This window comes from Zalophus californianus, chromosome 12 (genome assembly GCF_009762305.2).
Source record: "Zalophus californianus isolate mZalCal1 chromosome 12, mZalCal1.pri.v2, whole genome shotgun sequence".
NCBI lineage: Eukaryota > Metazoa > Chordata > Mammalia > Carnivora > Otariidae > Zalophus > Zalophus californianus.
Genome location: NC_045606.1, coordinates 13,334,417 through 13,357,182, shown reverse-complemented (window position 1 = coordinate 13,357,182; position 22,766 = coordinate 13,334,417). Strand labels below are relative to the sequence as shown.

General features: G+C 38.9%; 1 protein-coding gene across 4 annotated transcripts in view; it reads left to right on the top strand.

Annotated features, from left to right (window-relative positions):
- The window catches only part of SUGCT (succinyl-CoA:glutarate-CoA transferase), an 806,341-nt gene that overhangs the window by 2,791 nt on the left and 780,784 nt on the right, over window positions 1-22,766 (top strand). The gene's annotated exons all lie outside the window — the stretch shown is intronic.

Here is a 22,766-nt window from a genome sequence, read left to right as displayed (position 1 = left end):
ATCAACAGACAGAACATCAAGAACTTTCTGAGTACCTGTGAACTATATGGGGAGCCCCAGTAATAATCAGTTAACTTTGTGGTGGTATGTGTTTTATAGGTTTCACATCAATGCAAGTAAGAGCACCAAGCCAAGGAAATTTAAGTGTAAATGTAAATGGAACCATGTCTGTTTCTATAAGACAGGTTTTTATTTTATTTAGGTTGCCTAAGATTTTTTGTTTTTTTTTTCCCCCCAATGGATTTCAATTTTTTTTTTTTGTTTTTGTTTTTTTGGTAGAGCCTCATCTTCAAAAAGCATAATTGGAAGCCCAAATTTTGAGAGCGGATAGGCTGTATTTGAAGCAGGAATTGGGGTTTCAGAGCCCTGCTCACTCTGCACCTCTAAATGGCCCTCTGAAAAGAGGCTTCTGGGACACCTCTGAGGAATTCCCAGGGCTCTCCAGAAAGGGTGTGAAAGCCAATATTTTAGGAGGTGTCCGATATTAACAAGAGCTGTGAATATAAATGTTTTGGTTTGTTTTACTGTATAGTTTCAAGAAGTGTATATTTTCATGTTTCTGCATGGTCACAGCTTTGAAAGCCAAGAAAACTAGAACCTGGGTTAAAGGGCAAGATTTGGAAAATAAAAGATTGTTAAGAGATTAGATTGTTAGAGAATGCCCAGGAAGTTTGTTCTTTTTTCCAAAGGTTATAAAACTCAGAGCCTGGGAGACATTCAAGATTGAGATTGTAAACTTTGTGAAGTTAATCTTCCCTTGGGAGACGTTTATTTACATTCCAAAGGGTAAGAACTCTAAGACCTTCCCTTTTCTAAGGAGAATTTACTTACATTAGGAAGATTAGCTTTTTTCCTGCCTTTCTCAGGGAAAGGTAGCAGTTGGGCAACTATAATATACATATTCCCACATTCATACTTTTGGGGACCTTTCCTGTGGTTCAACGCCTGTATGGACCGGCCTAACCAACTGGCTCTTGTTATGATGCCTGTGGCGTATTAGGTGTGGGAAAAGTGATACATTTCGTGGTATAAGTAATAATAACTCTGACCTCTGCTCCAGAACCTTGTGTTTACTCTCAGGCTAAAAATGCATAAATGTAAATATTAAAAACATATGTTTTTGATGTAAAACACTTCATATTACAGGAGAGTATATTTAATAATTTTTATGTATAGAGATGTTTGTATGTATATTTAGAGTATAAGCTTTACCTTAATATTTCCTGCAACTTTCAGATTATCTGTTTTCCTTATAGAGGTCCTGTTATTAGCTGTTTCATGTTAAAGACTTCCAGTAGTAAAAAAGTCAGTGCTTCTCTAGGATGTGATTAGTTCAGTCATTGACAGGATTAGGCCTATACTGAACAAGTGGATCACTTAACTATCACCTACATAATATTTTCATTGATAAAGCAAGTATTAGAAGCAACTTGTTCTCAGGATTCTCTTGAGAGCCAAACTTCACTGTTAATCATCTTCTTTTCAACTCTAAGCATGTATGCATTTTCTGTAGTAGTCAAGCACAGGTGAATTGTTACATAATGACTTCCTGTAGACTAATATTCTTTTTTTAATATATATTTTTAAAGATTTTATTTATTTATTTGAGAGAGAGAGTGAGCGCAAGTAGGGGAAGCAGGAGAGGGAGAAGCAGGCTCCCCGTGTGGGGGCTCGATCCCAGGACCGGGGATCATGACCCTAGATGAAGGCACTTAACCGAGTGAGCCACCCAGGTTCCCCTGTAGACTAATACTCTTTACTCAGGTGTAACACAGGTGTTAAAGCATTAACTCACAAAAATTTTCATTGAGAATAAAATCGCTGACAGAGTACTTCAATATGAAGGAAAACCTAAGAGAGTATAACTATTGTCTTCAAGACACAAATTTTTATTTTGAAATCAGAAAATAAAATTTTAATTTCACTGGAAGTTGTATTTTTGTATTTTTCCAATTATTAAAAAAATACATATATTTTGTAGGTAACCTGAAGTGTTTAAAAAAAACAGAAAGCAAGAAAAAATATTAATTGCTTATCCAAGAAGCAACTATTAATATTGAAATAGAAAAAAATAAGCCTTAGATAGCTTAACTCTTTAAATAGGAAAATAAAAGCTTTTTAAGTGGGAAACCCACCTATACATAAGCATTTATATAATCTAGGGTTGGGAGAACTTGGTACCTGTGCAGAAAAGAGTTAACATAGCAGGCCTCAGGCTGCTGTCCTTTTTATTAATTTTTAAAATTTTTTGTATTTATGTATTTATTTATTTTTTTAAAAGATCTTATTTATTTATTTGAGAGAAAGAGAAGAATGAGAGATAGAGAGCACGAGAGGGAAGAGGGTCAGAGGGAGAAGCAGACTCCCTGCTGAGCAGGGAGCCCGATGTGGGACTCGATCCCGGGACTCCAGGATCATGACCTGAGCCGAAGGCTGTCGCTTAACCAACTGAGCCACCCAGGCGCCCTATGTAAATACATAGGGTTTTTTGAGAGAGAGAGTGGGAGGGGCAAAGGGAGAGAGAGAATCTCAAGCAGGCTCCACACCCAATGTGAGCTCAACGTGGGGCTCAATCTCAGGACCCTGAGATCATGGCCTGAGCTGAAATCAAGAGTTGGACACTTAACCGACTGAGCCACCTCAGGCTGCTGTATTTAAAAGGACCATCTTAGAAGGTTAGCCCTTGGATGACATCTGGGAACTTGGCACTTGAACTGCTTCCTAATTAATAAGGGTGCCTAGGTGGTTTGTACAATCCTTGTGATTTATGGTGAACCTGCTTTTCCTCTGGTCTGGAATTTTGGTACATGGGAAACAGAGCATGTCATTGTGAATAGCCCTCAGTAAAAACCTTAGATTCTGAGTTTGTAATAGGCTTCCCTGAGTAGAAGCATTGGACATGCTGCCCTATTTTTTGTTTGTTTGTTTCTGGAGAAAGAAGCTGCTTGGTGTGGCTCCTCACAGAAGGAAGAGAACATAAGAAGCCTGTGCATGGATTTTTCCAGACTGTGCCTGTCTTTTTCCCTTGCTGACCCTGTCATATATCATTTTGCTGTAATAAACCTTAGTCACGAATACAACTATATGCTGAGTCCTGTGAATCCTTTCAGCAAATCACTGGAAATATGGGTAGTCTTGAGGAATCTTGAAATAATACCAGAGGTGGAAAGTAAAATTATTTTTTTTAAAGATTTTATTTATTTATTTGACAGAGAGACAGTGAGAGAGGGAACACGAGAAGCAGGCTTCCTGCCGAGCAGGGAGCCTGATGCGGGGCTGGATCCCAGGACCCTGGGATCATGACCTGAGCCGAAGGCAGACGCTTAATGACTGAGCCACCCTGGCGCCCCAGTAAAATGATTTTTTTAAAAGCGAAATTCCAATATAACTAAAAAAGCAAACAAGAGATAGGGAAAAGTTACTTTCACAAAAAATGAATGGTAAAAGGTTAATACTATTACTGCATAAAGAATCCATATAAATCAATAATAAGATAAATGTGAGTTAGCAATATGGGGCAAAATAATTTATAAGAGAATTTATAAGAATAATTTGTAAGAGAAGACATGAAACAAGAACAAATATGAAAAACTTTCAGAATTTAATTTCCGAAGTCATTAAATGCAAATTAAAATGACAGTGCCATGCAAATTTTTAACTGTCAAATTTGCAACAAACAAGTAAAAAAAGTCCCACAAAACCAAGAGATCATATCCAGGGTTATGGAAGATGATGGAGAATAAATACCATTTTCATACACTGCTGGTGCCAGTATAAATACTGCCTTTCTCATGGACAATTTGATAATCTGTATTAACAGTCTTAACGAGTTTGTAACATGAACATATGCTAGGCCACATTAAGTTCTGCCTCTGTACGTGGAAACATGCTCTTTGTTTTCCTTTCTCCATCCCCCAAAACTCTAAAAGCCTTGAAGAGTAATATTTATCTTTACTACTTGAAGAGAAGTTTCTGGGAGGGTTCCGTAGACCCTCACACAGAAGGCATCCTAAATTCTCTCTAGACATCTCTCCTGCTCTTCAGAATTACCCACTGGAAGCTGTTAAAAGCAAATCAAATTGTAAAACATATTCTTTTTCACATGCATATCCACCCTACACACTTCTTCCAGGCTGCCCCTTCCTATGCCTTCCCTTCCCTTCTTTTCCTCTTAGTTAAATATTTGCAGTGTTCTGTAGAATTGGACTCAGTATCTTTTTTGTGTGTCAAAAGAGGGCTCATCCTGTTCACAGTCTAACACTGCAGCATCCTCTCCCACTCCCTGCACACACATTTTCTTCTTTGCTGTGACTAAATTATAATTTCCCTCGAGTACTTATGACAGCGTTTCATCAACAACCTAGAGTGAGCACTGTTTTGCCAGTTCTCTAGAAGGGATGCCTTTTTCTTATTTGTGCAAATAACTTACCTTTGGTTAGTCTTCTTGGAGAGGACAGCCATACCACCAGCATTGAGTTCAAGGAGCCTCTGGGGTTTGTGAGCACTCATATTCCAGTAGTTAGTCACTGTCATTTGCTCCACCAGTTCATGGTTCAGCCACTTCTGAACATCTGAGTAGTTAACTTCAGGATGGCCCACTAATGAGTCCTGAACATTGAATTTTTTTCCTCTGGCTTGCTGACTTTTGGTTATAAATTCTCTAACTCTAAATTGATTTATAAAGTCTATAAATTGGTAGTGTTCCACCTTTCCGCGTACCAATCTGTATTGTGGTCTACCTCCTAGGAAAAAAAAAGTTTTTAACACTTAAATACATTTTATAATATGAACTAAGGTGAGAGTAAGATCTGAGATGGTGACGAATATGCTTTTCTTTAGCTTAGTGGGGAGAAGGGTTATGAAAGAAGGCTTAGTCATAGGCTGATCAGTTTTAGGCAAGAATATGTATGGAAGTTGAAAACCTGGAAATTGATTTCTTAAAATGATTCATGTACCTCTTAGGAAAGTATTCACATATCTCAGTTTGAAGATTGCTGCTAAAGGGACAGTAAAACTCCTGAAATGGACTTATCAGTTATTAGCTTTGATGCTGTGATATTGATTAGAGGCTACCATTTTTCTCCTTCAATGCTGGGTATCTCTAGTGGTCATGATAGACTTGGTTGTGCTGCAGTAACAAATTAGCCCGCAATCTTAGTGGCTTAATACAATAAAAACATCTTTTTTGCACATCTAGCTTCACTCTTTGAAACTTGCAGCCTCCAAGGTCACAGTAGTAGGAGAAGAGAAGCCTGGAGGATTTCATGGGATATTTTTAAGGATCAGGCCTGAATTGGCTTGTGTTACTTGTGCCTATCCATTTCATTGGCCAGAGCCCAGGCATTTCACCCCAAGCTAACTGCAAAAGAAAGCTGGGAAGTTGGAAGAGCAGAGGGATTTTGGATTAACACTGACTTGTATTTTGGTTGTGGCGTGCTTTATTCATGACTCAGAAGCCCCCTCCCTGTCTGATCTTTTTGCATTGTTCTTCCTATAAACTTCTCAAGTTTTTGTTAAAATAGTGGCACCCAACAGTTCCAAAACCTGTTTGATTGCAAATCCCACAGTAATAGCTAAGTTCTTATAGGTGAAGGACAGTTGTTAAGAAACAGGGTGTCAGCAGAGGTGGATTATAAATTATTGTAAGTTATTACCCACCTAACTATCCTCTGGTTGTCTCTAAATGGTGTGATTGCCTTGTAACTTGAGCATCACTCCCACACCAGCTTTTTACAGCTCCGAAATTCTACTTTCCCTGGAATGTATTCCAGTGGACACTAATTTTTAAAGTACTCTGAACTCTTATAATTACCTGTCAAACTATACTATTAGGAACAGAGCTTTTTTTCAAGACTTCTAACACATGCTAGAAAGAAAACATCCTGCTAACTGTTCTAAATAAAGCTTCAGCAGACTAAGAACATGCTTTGAAAAAATGTCCATCTTCTGCTTTCTCACTCCTAAGTTCTGGTAGGTAAGTTCTCTGTAAAATATCAAATTAAAAAATCCTTCTAGTGTATATTACATGTTCTATTTGATCTGTTATTTGATCAGTTTATTTTATGACTTGGCTTTTTTTTTTTTTTTTATGTTGGCTAGTACAGTGGGGAGGGATGCCATGATTGCTGTCGCACAGATGAGCCACTTAGGTGGGCATCTGTCAATTATGTCTACTCTGGTGTTGCTCAAGTTTATTTGTGTCCTGAAAACCTTAGGGCCAAATGCCAGGGGAGTCTTAGAAGCAGCTCTGGCAAGCATAGAATTGATGGCGCCTTCATTATAATTATACTTCTTTGCATGATTGCTCAGCCGTATCCTTATAATAGCTTTTAATCCTAGAGGCTAAATAAGATAGAGCGATATACAAGCTGCTTGATATATCACAACAAATTAACAACTGATGCCCTTTCCAACTGTTCTTCCTCCTATAATTACCCTTTATTGCCATCCAACTTATCTTGTCTTTCACAAACTGGCAAAATATGGATGTGTAGATATCCTTCTTAAGTATAGAGTATTGAGAGTCCTATTTATTTCTGTTCCTTAAAATAATCATGTATTTTTCTTTCCGTTTTAACATTTAGAATAAGTCATTTACTTTAATAGGGGGTGACTATGTAATGTGTGTGACTACATGATACATATATGATAGTGATAGTAATGACAAAAGTAAACTTTTAGCAGGCAATTACTATATGCCAAAAAGTGTGCTGAACACTTTACATACAATATTTCATTTAATCCTTGCAAACTCTATGATTTAGGTGTTCAAATGAGGAAACAAGCTCAGAGAAGTGAAGTTACCTTGAAGTTCAATAGGGAGTAAGTCCTGGAGCAGGAAATCGAATCCAGTCAGTCTCCAGAGTTCATGCTCTTCACTGTGTAAAACTCATTCATTGATTTTGATTTCACTGTGCTCTGGAAGTTCTTTCTGAGTGTCTTCTCAGATCATACAAGTAAAATTCTATTGCCTGACGTGAAATGAATTCAGTTTAAAAGTTTTTGCTTCGGTAAACAAAATTTTACTAATTTTTTTTTTTTTTTTTAAAGATTTTTATTTATTTGAGAGAGAGAGAATGAGAGACAGGGAGCCCGAGAGGGAAGAGGGTCAGAGGGAGAAGCAGACTCCCCGCCGAGCAGGGAGCCCGATGCGGGACTCGATCCCGGGACTCCAGGATCATGGCCTGAGCTGAAGGCAGTTGCCTAACCGACTGAGCCACCCAGGCGCCCCAAAATTTTACTAATTTATTAGGGCTGTGAGATGGCATTGGTAGAGAAGTATAGACTTCTCTTAATAGATTTGTAATGAAATGAGATTTATGGGATGAAGAGACCCCTAAATGTATTTCATGCATCATTTGAAATAAAACAGGGGCCCTAAAAAGATCTGAGTACAGATGACCAGTACTTTTGGAGAACTATGGAACAAGAATTACTTGTACATTCATTCCTAATGTCAAAATATCTTCTTATATTTGAGGTCTTTTTATATGTTTTTATTCTTGAAAATATTTTTCTCTTTAATTTTGTTGATTCTTTATGTTTTTACTTTTTGCTTTTTTTTTTTTGCTGATTAGAAACATAATCACAAGCAAAATTACAGAAATATATAACTTAGCTGGTAAAAGTTCTGCATAAATTCCCCAAGATTTAACCACTGATAGAATTTTATGAATGCTCCTACAACTACCAACATATATTATTACTATTATTTTTGTTTAGGGAGAGAGCGAGAGAGAGAGAGCGAGAGAGAGAGAGACAGTGCACATGTATGTGGTGCTGGTAGGGGGGTGTGGGGAAGGGAGAGGGAGAGAGAGAATCTTAAGCAGGCTCCACACTGGGTGGTCTGGTCTCATGACTCTGAGATCATGACCTGAGCCAAAATGAAGAGTTGGTCGCTTAACTGACTGAGTCACCCAGGTGCCCCTACCAACATACATTCTTATTGTTATTATGTATATTTACAAAATAGGATCATATTATACATCCTATTCTATATTTTGATTTTTTTTTAACTTAGAAATATATCTTGGTCAACTTTTCATGTCAGGATGTATACATCTGTTTCATTTTTCTTAATATCTACCTGAGAGTCTGTTGTATGAATGTGCCAGTGCTTATTTAACCTTTCACCTATTGGTGGATTTTTGTATGGTTTTGAATAATTTACTTCAGTATTAAACTTAGAGGGGCAATTCACAAAAGGAGATATATGAATGGCCGATTATTACATGAAAAGATGTTCAACATTATTCATCAGGGAAATGCAAATTAAAACCACAACAAGAAACGTTATCTACCCATTAGAATAACTAACATTAAAAAAAATAGCAATTCCCAGTGTTGTGAGGATGTGGAGCATCTAGAACTCTCACACACTGTTGTACAAGCACTTGGGAGATCTGTTTGGCAGTTTCTTAAAATTTAAAGATACACTTACCGTATTACTCAGCCATTCCACTAGGTATTTACTCAAGAGAAATTAAAACATGTTCACGCAAAGACTTGTACGTGAATGTTCATAGCAGCTTGATTCACTGTAGACTAAAATTGGAAACAACTCAATGTCCATCAATAGCTGAATGGATAACAAATAATAGAATACTACTCACTTATAAAAATACAACAACGAAGGCGCCTCGGTGGCTTAGTTAAGCAGCCATCTCTTGATTTCGGCACAGATCATGATCTCGGGACCCTGGGATCCAGCCCCGGGTTGGGCTCTCCACCCATGATCTCGGGACCCTGGGATCCAGCCCCGGGTCGGGCTCTCCACTCAGCGGGGAGTCTGCTTCCCCCCCTTCCTCTGTCCCTCTTCCTGCTCGTCCTCTCTGTCTCTCTCTCTAAAATGAATAAATAAAATCTTTTAAACAATGCAACAACATGAATGAATCTCAAAATTATTATGCTTTATGGAAGAAGCCAAACACAAAAGAGTCCCTACTAAATGATTTCATTTACATAAAATTCTGAAAAACGCAATGTTGCCTAAGGCTGGGAGTGGAGGGAAAGATAGTTTGCAAAGGATTCCAGGTGATGGAAAGTTCTATTTCTTGATTGTGGAGGTGACTTCACTGGTGTATGTATATGTCAAAACTGAATTAATTGTTAAAAAAAATTTTTTTTTTTGTTTTAAATGATCTCTACTCCTGACGTGGGACTTGAACTCATGAACTTAGGACCCTGAGAGCAAGAGTTACATGCTCTACCTACTGAGCCAGTCAGGTGCAAAACTTAATTGTATAATTTATTATATATAAATTGTTTTTAACAATGTTGATTGAAAAACAGAAAATCAAAACAAAAAAGTTCTGCAATAAACATTTTGTTACCTATGTCTAGGCATACTTGTGGAATCTTTTTGTGAATTATATTCCACCAACTGGAGAACCGAGTCAAAGGATATTAATATTTAAAATTTTTATGGGAAGTGTTAGATTGCTGCCCTACAAAGTCATTAGTGATTTACAGTCTGCAGTGTATGAAAGTGCCCATTTCACCACACCCTTGCCAATATTGGGTAGTAATTTATAAATGTTTGCCAATCTGGTGAGAAAAAAATTCTTATTGTAATAATTTTCATCTTCTGCTTGTAGATGAAATTGCTATAAACATTTTTTGCTATACATATTGGAAATTTTTGTTTGTCTATGAATTGAGAGTTATATATATGTTTCCTGTTTTTCCATTGAGCTTTTTTTCTTTCTTACTGATTTTTTTTAATATAAAAATTTTTTTTTAAGATGTTATTTATTTATTTGACAGAGAGAGACACAGCAAAGGAGGGAACACAAGCAGCGGGAGTGGGAGAGGGAGAAGCAGGCTTCCTGCGGAGCAGGAACCCTGACGCGGGGCTGGATCCCAGGACCCTGGGATCATGACCTGAGCTGAAGGCAGATGCTTAACAACTGAGCCACCCAGGCGCCCCAATTTTTTTTTTTTCAAGATTTTATTTATTTGTCAGAAGGAGAGCGGGAGAGCGAGCGCACAAGCAGGGGGAGTGGGGCAGGCAGAGGAAGAAGTAGGCTCCCTGCTGAACAAGGAGCCTGATGCGGGACTCTATCCCAGGTCCCTGGGATCATGACCTGAGCCGAAGGCAGACATTTAACCGACTGAGCCACCCAGGTGCCCCTCTTTCTTACTGATTTCTAATAGTATTTTATATGTTGTAGAAACCTTTTGTTTTTTATTTTTATTGCAAATGTTTCCATCCTTCCAGTCTGTTATTAATCTTTTAAGTTTAATCATGGTATCTGTCATTGTACTGAGTTTAAAATTTTATGTATCAGAGCTATCAACTTTGATGACTTAATTTCAAATTTTTTTTGGGTAGAGAAGAGCTTTCCTCAACCAAAACTGCAACATATTTCTTTCATCTTTTTCTAGTGTTTTAATGGTTTCATTTACTTTAAATTTCATTTGTATTTATTTGTTTATTTAAAGATTTTATTTATTTATTTGACAGAGAGAGACAGTGAGAGAGGGAACACAAGCAGGGGGAATGGGAGACGGAGAAGCAGGCTTCCTGCCGAGCAGGGAGCCCGATGTGGGGCTCAATCCCAGGAATTAAAATTTTTGTGGAGGGAAGAATATTTAGCCTATAAGGTTTAAAAAAAGTATAATTTTTAAAACATATTAACGTATGAACAAATGGAGAGAGAAACAGCCATACATAGAAATGAAAAATTGTTATATGATGAAGAGAAAATCTCAAATCAGTAGGAAAATGATAAATTATTTAAGAAAGAGTATTGGGAAAACTGACTATCCATATAGAAAAAGAGGAAATGTGATCTACACATGATCCTGTTAAGTTCTAAGATCCTAAATACAAATGAAGGGGCGCCTGGGTGGCTCAGTCGTTAAGCATCTGCCTTCGGCTCAGGTCATGATCCCAGGGTCCTGGGATTGAGTCCCACATCGGGCTCCCTGCTCAGCAAAGAGCCTGCTTCTCCCTCTGCCTGCCCCTCCCCCTGCTCATGCATGTGTTCTCTCTCTTTGACAAATAAATAAAATCTTTTTTTTTTAAATTTTTTATTGTTATGTTGATCACCATCATTACTTTGTGATGTAGTGTTCCATGATTCATTGTTTGTGCATAACACCCAGTGCTCCATGCAGAACGTGCCCTCTTTAATACCCATCACCAGGCAGGCTAACCCATCCCCCCACCCCCTCCCCTCTAGAACCCTCAGTTTGTTTTTCAGAGTCCATCGTCTCTCATGGTTCGTCTCCCCCTCCGATGTCCCCCCCCTTCATTCTTCCCCTCCTCTATCGTCTTCTTTTTTTTTTTAACATATATTGTATTATTTTTTTCCGAGGTACAGATCTGTGATTCAACAGTCTTGCACAATTTACAGCGCTCACCATAGCACATACCCTCCCCAATGTCTATCACCCAGCCACCCCATCCCTCCCACCCTCCGCCACTCCAGCAACCCTCAGTTTCTTTCCTGAGATTAAGAATTCCTCATATCAGTGAGGTCATATGATACATGCCTTTGAGATAAATAAAATCTTTAAAAAAAACAACATTGCAGGGGGCAGCACAGCAAAATGATACTTCACCTGTTGCTCATGAATTTAACATAACTTATTTATTTTTTAATTTTTGAAAATCAAGGTTTTATATATCCTTCAGATTTGTAAGGTTCATTATGAAAAACAGTAGCCTCTTATGTCTCTCTCTGCCCCTTTCCTTTTCCTAGGGACAACGAATTTCAGTTCTTTTAGCTGTTTCTTTTAGTTTTTACCTCCAGATCTCTAACTAACATGATTATAATGCTACTTCTTGATTTTGTTTTTAGGCATTATCTGTAGTGATAAAGGCTAGCTTTCTTTCACCACCTTTCCAACAATTACACATATACTTTTCATCTTACCAAATAATAAATTTTGCTAGACAAATATTCAGTATTTATATTGTTATGATTATACAATTATTCTTCATATTTTTACTTCATTGCTGCTCTTATATACCTTTTTGTTTTCCCTTGTGTTAATATTTGTCTGGCTTCTTTATTTGCTTTTGCAATATCTTTCCTTAATTCATTCCCAACTGTACCATAAGTGTAAATATTTCAGCTACTGTGTTACTATTTTCTTTACTGTCATCCTGAGGACTCCTTTCATCTTTCTCCTCCTTTAGATCCACCATTTTCTGACCCCATATCTTCTTATTTCTTGTTCTGCTTTTGGTGGAGCGTATCCTCTAGAAATAATTTTCCCAAGAAAGAATGGGAAGGTAAAGTTTTTGAAAATTTGCATGATTGAAAATATTCTTTTTCTACCCTCACACAAGACTCAGAGCTTGATTGGGTTTAGAATTTAAAAGAGAAATAATAAATAAATAAATAAATAAATAAGGAAAAAAATAAAAGAGAAATAAATTTTCCTCTCAAAATTTTAAGGTTTTTGTTCCATTTTTAAGTTTTATTTTCCAGTACTGTTGAGAAGTTCAGTGACATTCTGCTAGCTAATCCCTTACATATGCTTTCTTCTCCCTAGAAAGTTTTTAGATCTGATTTTGGCAGAGAAAAAAAATCTTAATGTTCCAAATTCTTACACTGATGGGACTTTATGTGTGTCTTTTATTTTTTTAGATTTTATTTATTTGACAGAGAGACCCAGCGAGAGAGGGAACATGAAAAGGGGGAGTGGAAGAGGGAGAAGCAGGCTTCCTGCCGAGCAGGGAGCCCGCTATGGGACTCGATCCCAGGACCCTGGGATCATGACCTGAGCTGAAGGCAGACACTTAATGACTGAGACACCCAGGCGCCCCATATGTGTGTCTTTTAATATAGTTTTTTAGTTTTTTAAATTTCTAGCACTTTGTCATTTTTTTATTTTTTATTTTTTTATTGAACTAATGTTACATTAGATTCAGGTGTATAATATCATGGTGGGACAACTCTATATATTATGCTATATTCACCATAAGTGTAGCTATTATCTATCACCATACAATGCTATTAGAACACCATGTACCGTATTTCCTATGCTGTACCTTTCATTCCCATGAATTATTCATTCTTGGTGTGTGTCTTTATTTTTATTAATTTAATTAAATTAGTTAATTTTTAAAATTTTAGTATAGTTGACATAAAATGTTACATTAGTTTCAGATATACAATATAGTGATTTGACAAATCTGTACGTTGATGCTATGCTCATCACAGGTTTAGCTACCATCTGTCACCGCCCAATGCTATTACAGTATTGGTGACTATATTCCCTATGCCATGCCTTTTATTTCCATGACTTATTATTCATTCCGTAACTGGAAGCCTGTATTTCCAACTCCCCTTTACCCATTTTGCCTATCCTCCTACCCCTCTCCCCTCTGGCAACCATCCATTTGTTTTTATAGGTCTGATTCTGCTTTTGGTTTGTTTGTTCATTTTTTTGTTTGTTTTTTAGATTTCACATGTTATTTGTCTTTCTGAGTTATTTCACTTAGCATAATACCCTGTAGGTTTATCCATGTTGTTGCAAAAGGCATGACTGCATCTTTTTTTTTGAGGCTGAGTAATATTCCATTGTGTGTATGTGTGTGTGTCTGTGTATCATGTCTTCTTTATCTGTTCATCTGTTGGTGGACACTTGGGTTGCTTCCATATCTTGGCTATTGTAAATAACGCTGCAGTAAATATAAGGGTGCATACATCTTTTCAAAATGGTGTGTACCTTTTTAAAATCTGTGCAGGGCATGCAGAGGGCCCTTTCAATCTGGAAATTCACTCAGTTCTGTGAACTTTTTCTGAATTATTTGTTTATTAATGTTTTCTCTTCTGTTTTTGCTGTTCACTCTTTGAGAAGCCTATATTATCAGAATTCCTAGGCTGATCCTTTATTTTTCCTCCCTCTTCTTCATTTTACACTTTTATTATTTCTTTTTGTTCTGTCTGGGTGATTTTTTTATCTTTATCTTTTTTATTAAGATTTATGTATTTGAGAGAGAGAGAGATAGAGTGAGCAGGGAGGGGGCAGAGGGAGAGAGAGAGAGAGAATCCTCAAGCAGACTCCCTGCTGAGTGTGGAGCCTGAAGCAGGTCTCAGTCCCAGGACCCTGAGATCATGACCTGAGCCTAAATCAAGAGTCTGCTGCTTAACTGAATGAGCCACCCAGGTGCCCCATCTTATTTTTATTTTTCTGCCTTTCTCTTACGTTTTCATTCTTGTATCTTTTTTTCAAGTTCCAAGATCATATTTTTATTCTCTAAATATTTTTTTACAAGTATCTTTTTCTGTTTTATAGGTGCAAGTTCTTCATATTTCTGATAATATTGATAATTTTTTATGGAGGTAAAATTTGCATACAGTAAAATTCTTTTTGGTATTTAGTTCTGTGAATTTGGACAAACATATGGAGTCATGTAACCATCACCATAATTAAGGCATAGAACACTTCCCTTACCCCTCAAAATTTGCAGTCATTCCCTCTCTTCATCCCCAGTTTCTCCCAACTCTTACCTGTTTTCTATCTTTATCATTTGTCTTTTCCAGAATGTCATATTGATAGAATCGTAATGGTAGTTTCTTTTACCTGCTTTATATCTGTTTGCCCTCAGTTTCTTTTTCATGTTTGTTTTGTCTCTTTCTTTCTTGATACCAGTTTTCCCTATATTTTGCTGATTTTTGGCTGTTCTACATGATAAGAGATGGATAGTAAGAGAGCTGATTGGAAACTGCATGCATGGGTAGAGCTTTGTTATGGGCTGAATTATGTCCCCCCAAATGCATATGTTGAAGTCCTAACCCCCTGATCCTCAGAATGTGACTATTTTTGGAGGTAGGTCCCTTAAAGAGATAATTTTAGTTAAAATGAGGCCTTTCTGGTGGGCCCTTGCTGATTGGTGTCTTTTTTTTTTTATATATTTTTTAAAGATTTTATTTATTTATTTGAGAGAGACTGAATGAGAGAGAGAGAAAAAGCACAGCAGTGGGGAGGGTCAGAAGGGGAAGCAGACTCCCCACTGAGCCAGGAGCCTGATGCAGGACTTGCTCCGGGATCATGACCTGAGGCTAAGGCAGACGCTTAACTGACTGAGCCACCCAGGCGCCCATGGTTGGTGTCTTTATGGGAAGAGGTTAGGAGAGATATTGGGGATGTAGTGCACAGAGGGATGACCATGGGAAGAGGTGGCAAGAAGGTGGTCATCTGCAAATGAAGGAGAGAGGCTTCAGGAGAAACTGAACTTCCTGACACCTTGGTCTTGGACTTCTAGCCTCTAGAACTGTGAGAAAATAATTTCTATCGTTTAAGGCCCTCAGTGTATGGTATTTTGGTTTCTTTTTTTTTTTTTTAAAGATTTTATTTATTTATTTGAGAGAGAGAGAGATAGAGAGCACGAGAGGGAAGAGGGTCAGAGGGAGAAGCAGACCCCCCTGCTGAGCAGGGAGCCCGATGTGGGACTCGATCCCGGGACTCCGGGATCATGACCTGAGCCGAAGGCGGTCGCTTAACCAACTGAGCCACCCAGGCGCCCGGGTGTATGGTATTTTGTTATGGCAGCTCTAGCACATTAAAATAAGGCTTCTTGACTGACAAATTTCAATATAGGATAATATGGCTGGACCTTTAATGTATGAATGACTACTATCAGTATTTTTAGTTATTTTCTCTTGGGTTGATAAAATTCTTCCCCAAAGAAGAATTTCCCGGTAAGGTTATTTGACATGAAAGCTAGAGAAGAAAGGCATTTGGAGGCTTATCAAGTGGAGAGGATTTGCAGTAGCTGTTTTGGGAAGAGATGGTTGTTGGGTAGCAAGGAATTTGAAGTTAGGCAACTTTATTTTTTTTTTTCAGATTTTATTCATTTATTTGACAGAGACACAGCGAGAGAGGGAACACAAGCAGGGGGAGTGGGAGAGGGAGAAGCAGGCTTCCCACTGAGCAGGGAGCCCGATGTGGGGCTCGATCCCAGGACCCTGAGATCATGACCTGAGCCAAAGGCAGACGCTTAATGACTGAGCCACGCACGCGCCCCAACTTGATTTTATAGGGGACAAAACCGACAGCCCCTCTCCATCAGCTTGATGTTTATTTTGCAGTGTGTTAAATGACAAGGATGCTAAGGGTGCTTGAAGCAATGTTGTGTACAGTCATTAAGGGAACTGAATTAAAAATGGGCAAAAGTTTGAAGCAGATGTTTAGTAAAAAAGACATGATAATGGCCAATAAGCATATGAAAATGTGCTCAACATCACTTGTCATCATGGAAATACAAATCGAAACCACTTCAAGTGTATTACCCAGTGTCTAGAATGGCTGCAATGATCCTTACCTCCTCATACACCCTTGCGTTAGCACTCCCTAACTGTGCACCAGTTGGCCTGTGTGACTAATAGCATATGGCAGAAGTGATAACATGTCACTTCTGAGATTAGGTTATACGACCCTGCAGCATCCATCGTGGGCACCAAGAAGCCCTACTTGTAATTGCTGCAGTGGGCCTACATAATACTTTTTACGATGTTCCATTATGGCAACCTATTAATACATTGTGGCAAAATGTGAGGACATTTTTTTCCTCCTTTCTGTCCTTTCTTTCCTTCCACAAAGATTTATTGAGTTCTTACTACATATCAGGTGCTAGTGTTCGATATTGGAAATACAGAATGAAAGTCTCTTTTCTCAAGAGTTTATTATCTGGTCAAGACTAACTAGTAAGTCATAATTCAGAAGAATGCTATTGGCAGAGACTTGCTCAGGATGCTGTGGTGAGCAGGAGTGCCTTCTAAGGATGCTGACTTATGAAGGATGGAAGGACTTGTCTAGGTGAGACAGGGCAGAGGATTATTACAGTCAGAGGAAAGAACACATCCAGTGTCCTAGAAATGCGAGAGATTTGAGAGAAGTATGGCTAGTAAGACATTTCTTTTTTTGCAGATTGAAATTGAGAAGGTGGACAGGAGTGAAACTATGAACAATAGCCTCGTTTGCAATATTAGGAGGAACAATAGACTGTAAGCTTCATGAGGGAAAGGATCATGAGTAAATGTGTGAATGAACAAGAAAGTGGCATAATGGGTTCTTCATTTTGGAAGATTACTCTGGAAGCAGTGTTGAGAATGAATTGGTGGGGACAGAGGTTAGGCAGAAATAGGTTAAGAAGCTTTTGCAGGCAGGTGGGACAAGAAATGATGAAGGCCTGAGTGGAGGCAGTACCAGGGAACTGGGGAAGAATAGAATAGATTTAACAGAAAATTGATGGCTGATTGAATGTGGGGAGTGAAGAAGACATGTCTGGGAAGATCTCTAAATTCTATCTTAGAGTGGTTGATGATGCCATTAACTGAGATAGGGAACAGAAGAATGAGAAACAGATATGGTTGAAAAGATTGGGCCGATTTACATTTTGAAAAATAATTCTGGCAGCATTATGGTGGGTGCTTTTTCTTTTCTTTTTCTTTTTCTTTTTTTTAAATGTAGGCTCCACGCCCAGTGTGGAGTCCAACAGTGTGGAGTCCAACAAGTTTGAACTCATGACCCTGAGATCAAGACCTGAGCTGAGATCAAGAGTTGTATGCTTAACCGACTGAGCTACCCAGGCACCTCTATGGAGGTTGTTTTGAAGAGAGCCAAGATTGAAGCCTGCCAGAAGAATTGGTAGGTTGTTAGAGTAACTCAGGAGAGAGTTGACGGTGACCTGAGCTACAGTGGTGGCAGTGGGGATGAGAGAAGAGAAGCCAGTCAAGAGATATTTTTGAGACAGAATATGCACTAAATGGTTCTTTATTAAATTTAAGGGGTGCAAAAAGAGAGAGGGTTCAAGGATTTTGTTTGGGTTTTTGACTTGGGTAACCAAGTGGGTAGGAGTGCCATTCACTGAATTAAGGAACACAGGAGCAAGTTTGGGGAGAAGATAGAAATGATACTGACAGTAGCTGACATTTATTAAGCACCATGGCTAAATGCTTATAAGGCAATGTTTCATTTAATTTTTTAATATCCTTATGAGATAGGTCCCAGTATTATCCCTGTTTTACAGATGGGGAAATCAAAGTAGAACGGGGTCACAAGTTAGTAAATAGAGTAACAATTTGAACCTAGGGGTAGTGCTCTTAATCATTATAGTCATTGTATGTTTCAGTTTTCCCCAGTAGACCATGGGATACTTGAGGAGGAAGAGATTGATGCCTCTCACACTGTATCTTCATAGAATGATTAGCACATAGTAGGGACAAAGGTTGTTTAATGGGAGCTTTCGCTCACGTCCTACCTCATGTACCTGTTCTACTCACTCTGCCCCAGCTCTAACTCACCCCCTTTTTAAAAATTTTCCCAAGAACCACTCACACAAGGTACTTGGGTTTGTACCAGGCTTTACTGAATTAATTTGGTAATTTTGGAGAGGTACCACATATAACCTAAAATCTAATTCTATTTGTAATATATTAAAGAAAAGTTCTGTTAGCTGTCTTGTTAATGGAAATTTTTCCCTGGTAGTTTTTCACCTGCCATTTTCCCTCAGCTTCCTCTCCTCAGTCTGATTTTCCTTTCCATTCCAGCTGCTAAGCTTAACCTGTACCTCCAAATGCCCATTGAATTCTTTGGCAGAGCATTTTCACTGTCTTTGTTTGACTGTGTCTTTTCTTTCTTTCTTCCTTTTTTTTTTTTTTTTTTAAGATTTACTTATTTATTTGAGAAAGAGTGAGAGAGAACCTGAGAGCAGGGGAAGGGCAGAGGGGGAGAGAGAGAGAGAATCTCAAGCATACTTCCTGCTGAGCACAGAGCCTGACTTGGGGCTCGATATCACCACCCCGAGATCATGAGCTGAGCCGAAATCAAGAGTTGGTTGCTTAACCGACTGAGCCACCCGGGTTCCCCTTACTGTGTCTTTTCCCACCCTATTCAAGCTCTGTCCAGGTTAGAGAAAAATCAGCTACCTGACTTTGAAGATTCTCGTCTCTTTTAATGATCTTAGTAAGTTTGGGCTGCTATAATAGAATATCACAGACTTATATACAACAGAAATTTGTTTCTCATGGTTCTGGCGGCTAGAAATGTGATATCACAGTGCCAACATGGTTGGATTCTGGTGAGGTCCTTTTCTGGGTTGAGGACTGCTGACTTCCTACTGTGTCCTCACATGGCAGAAACGGGGCAAGGAAGTTCTCTGGGGCTCATTATGTAAGGGTACTAATTCCCTTCATGATGGTTCCACCCTCAAGACCTAATTACCTCCCAAAGGTCCCACTTCCTAATATTATAACCTCAGGGATTAGGATTTCAATTTATGAGTTTTGGGGGGACACAAACATTCAGTCCATTGCAATGATCATATGAATTATTAAGTATATGAGTTCCTGCCTCTGTCCCTCACCCCTTCCCAGTGTGACCCTTCAACTAATTCTTAGTGCCTACCGTGTGCCAGCCACTGTTCTGGAGGGAGATGCAAGATAGACAAGTTCTGCCTTCATTGAAATTACGTTCTAGTGGAAAAGACAGTAAGTAGTACAATAAATAAATAAACGTATAATGTAATGTGAAGTAATGGGTAGATGTTATAAAGAAAACTAAAACATACTGAGATCCAGAGGGGTGCTGTTTGAGATAGGATGATCAGGCAAGGTTTCTCTGAGAGTGTGGTGTTTGGGCAGAAATTTGAGTGAAGTAAGCAAGACATGCAAGTGTATGGAGGAAAAAGAGTTTCGGGTCTAGAGAATAGCAAGTGCAAAAGTCCTGTCACATCTCAGATTCTCCAGAAAGCAGATGTTAAGACAGAGTTGGAAGGACAAAGGATTTACTGGGGAGTAACACCTATGAAAGGGAAAGGAAGGAAATAGGATTGGGCAGAGGAGCCATCAGACTTGCATGCACCTCTCAAATTCTTTGCCAGCCCAATGGTTCCAGAGCAGTACACCAAGGAGAACTGATACAACATTCTGCATTTGGTGGAGGAAATGACCAGGCCTTTCTGCCCAACTTTGCTCGGTCATTTGACCAAGGACTGTCCTGAGAACAGAGCGCTCTCAGCTGAGGAAAGCTGAGGTGGGCCTTGAGGAAGCTAATACTGGAGTTGTAAGTTAACCATGCTTCTTGTAGTTTGGGCAGAAATTCCTTTCTTTGAAGGGGAATCTGGGTGGTCCATCTCTGTTTCTGCCACAGACCCTTAAAACAGAAATATGCTCGGTGTGTTCAAGGAACTGCAAGAAAGCTAACGTAGCTGGAGAAGCATGAGAGGGAGGGATAAGGGTCATGGCTAGGAACGTAGCAGAGGGCCAGAGCAAGCAGCGTCTGTGGGCTGTGGGAAGATGTTGGAGTTCATTCTCAGTTTGGTAGAAAGCCATTAGAGGATTTTGAGCAGAGGAATGACGTATGTTTTACATTTTGAAAGGATCTATCTGCCATAAGCCATTGTGTCTGTTTACCTATTGCTGTACAACAAACCACTTCAAAACTTATTGGCTTAGAACAGCAGTGGCTTATTTTTCCTCAGTTCTGTGAATGTCCTGCTGGACTCACCTGAACTCACTCACCTGGTTGGATCTGGTGTTTTAAGATGGCTTCACCCACATGTCTGGACCTCACCTGGGACAGCTACAGTCACCGGGATGGCTAAGCCTCTCTCCATTTGTTCTTTCATCTTCCGCTGCTTCATGTGAAGGTGGAAGTGTTCCAAAAAGTCAAGCTCTACTGTGTAAGCACTTTTCCAGCCTCTACGGGCATCAGGTTTGCTAGTGTTCCCTTGGCTAAAGCAAGGCTGATGTCCCAGCCCAGAGTCTACATGGAAGGAGAATATATGAGGGTGTGGATATCTGGAAGTGTGATTCATGGAGGCCATTGCTGTAACAGTTTACCATATTAAATACAGTGTTAGTTACCTCCTTTTTTCTGATCCTCTACTCATCAGTTTATCCTCTGTGTATAATTTAGCTTCCTACATAAGTGTGTTTCCAGGAAAATAATGTACCAGTTCCATAGACTTCACATATTTCCTATTGCTGGGATAGCAATTTCTTACTGTAAAAGAATAAATTGGCTGGTTTCAAGGACAAAATGCCCACTACATGGACTTTGATTATTTCTTACTAGATCAGTGTGGCCTGGGGACCCTCCTAGCTAAGAATTATTGTGCCACTATGATCCTTCTCAAGACTATAATGGTGTATGTGTAAATGTGTGACTTCTGTTACTTCCACTGCTGATGGAGCTGCATTGAGATTTTTAAAAAAATGTATTGAACCGAAGAACTCTCATTCATTGCTGGTGGGAATGCAAAATGGTACAGCTACTTTGGAAGATGGAGTGGAAAACTAAACATACTCTTACCATACTATTCGGTAATCGGCACTCCTTGATAGTTACCCAAATGTGTTGAAAACTTTTGTCCACACAGAAACGTGCATACAACATTTTAGCAGCTTTCTTCATAACTGTCAAACCTTGGAAGCAATCAAGGTGTCCTTTATAGGTGGATGGGTAAATAAAATGGCATACCAAGGTAATGGAATATTATTCAGCACTGAAAAGGAATGACCTTTCGAGCCATGGAGGAAACTTAAATGCATATTACCAAGTGAAAGAAGCCAATCTGAAAAGGCTACCTACTATATGATTCCAACTATATGACATTCTGGAAAAGGCAAATTGTGGATACAGTAAAAGGATTGGTTTCTAGAGTTTTGAGGGGAGGAAGGGATGAATCGAGCACAGAGGATTTTTAGGGCAGTGAGATGATTCTGTATATAATAATGTTTGGCATATGTCATTATGTGTTTGTCTAAATCCATACAATGTACAAGACCAAGAGTGAACTCTAAATTATGTGATAGTGACCTGTCAGTGTATCTTCATCAGTTGTAACAAATGTATCACTCTGGTGAGGGAAGTTCAAAGTGGGGGAGGTTGTGCACTTGTGGGGAAAAGAGGCACATGGGAATTCTTTGTACTTTCTGCTCCATTTTACTGCCGGTATCCAAAACTGCTCTAAAAAATTGAACCAGTAGTTATCATTTTTCCTCAAAAAGTCAGCTTGATATCAGTCATCATGATCTAAACTTTGTAAGCCGTTTGGCAAGAGTTTAACTTTATTATTTTTTTAATTTTTATTTTTTTAAAGATTCTATTTATTTTTTTGACAGAGAGAGACACACAGCGAGAGAGGGAACACAAGCAGGGAGAGTGAGAGAAGCAGGCTTCCTGCAGAGCAGGGAGCCCGATGTGGGGGGCTTGATCCCAGGACCCTGGGATCATGACCTGAGCTGAAGGCAGACGCCCAATGACTGAGCTACCCAGGCGCCCCTAACTTTATTTTTTTTTAATAGCAGTTTCAGGTTTACCGCAAAATTGAGAGGAAGGTACAGAGACTTCCCATGTATCCCTTGCCTGCACACATTCCCCCCTTATCAGTATCATCCCACCAGAGTGGTATGTTTGTTATAATTTGTTACAATCTATATTAACACAGCACCCTAAAAATCCTGTGCTCAGTCTATATGTTCCTCCCCCACCATTTTGTTCATTTGACAAACTTTAAAAAAAATTTTTTTTATTAACATATAATATATTATTGGTTTCAGGAGTATAGGTCTGTGATTCAACAGTCTTACACAATTCGCAACGCTTACCATAGCACATGCCATCACCCAGCCACCCCATTCCTCCCATCCCCCTCCCCTCCAGCAACCCTCAGTTTGTTTTCTGAGATTGAGTCTCATATGGTTTGTCTCCCTCTCTGGTTTCGTCTTGTTTCGTTTTTCCCCTCCCTTCCCCTATGATCCTCTTTCTTGTTTCTCAAATTCCACATATCCATGAGGTCA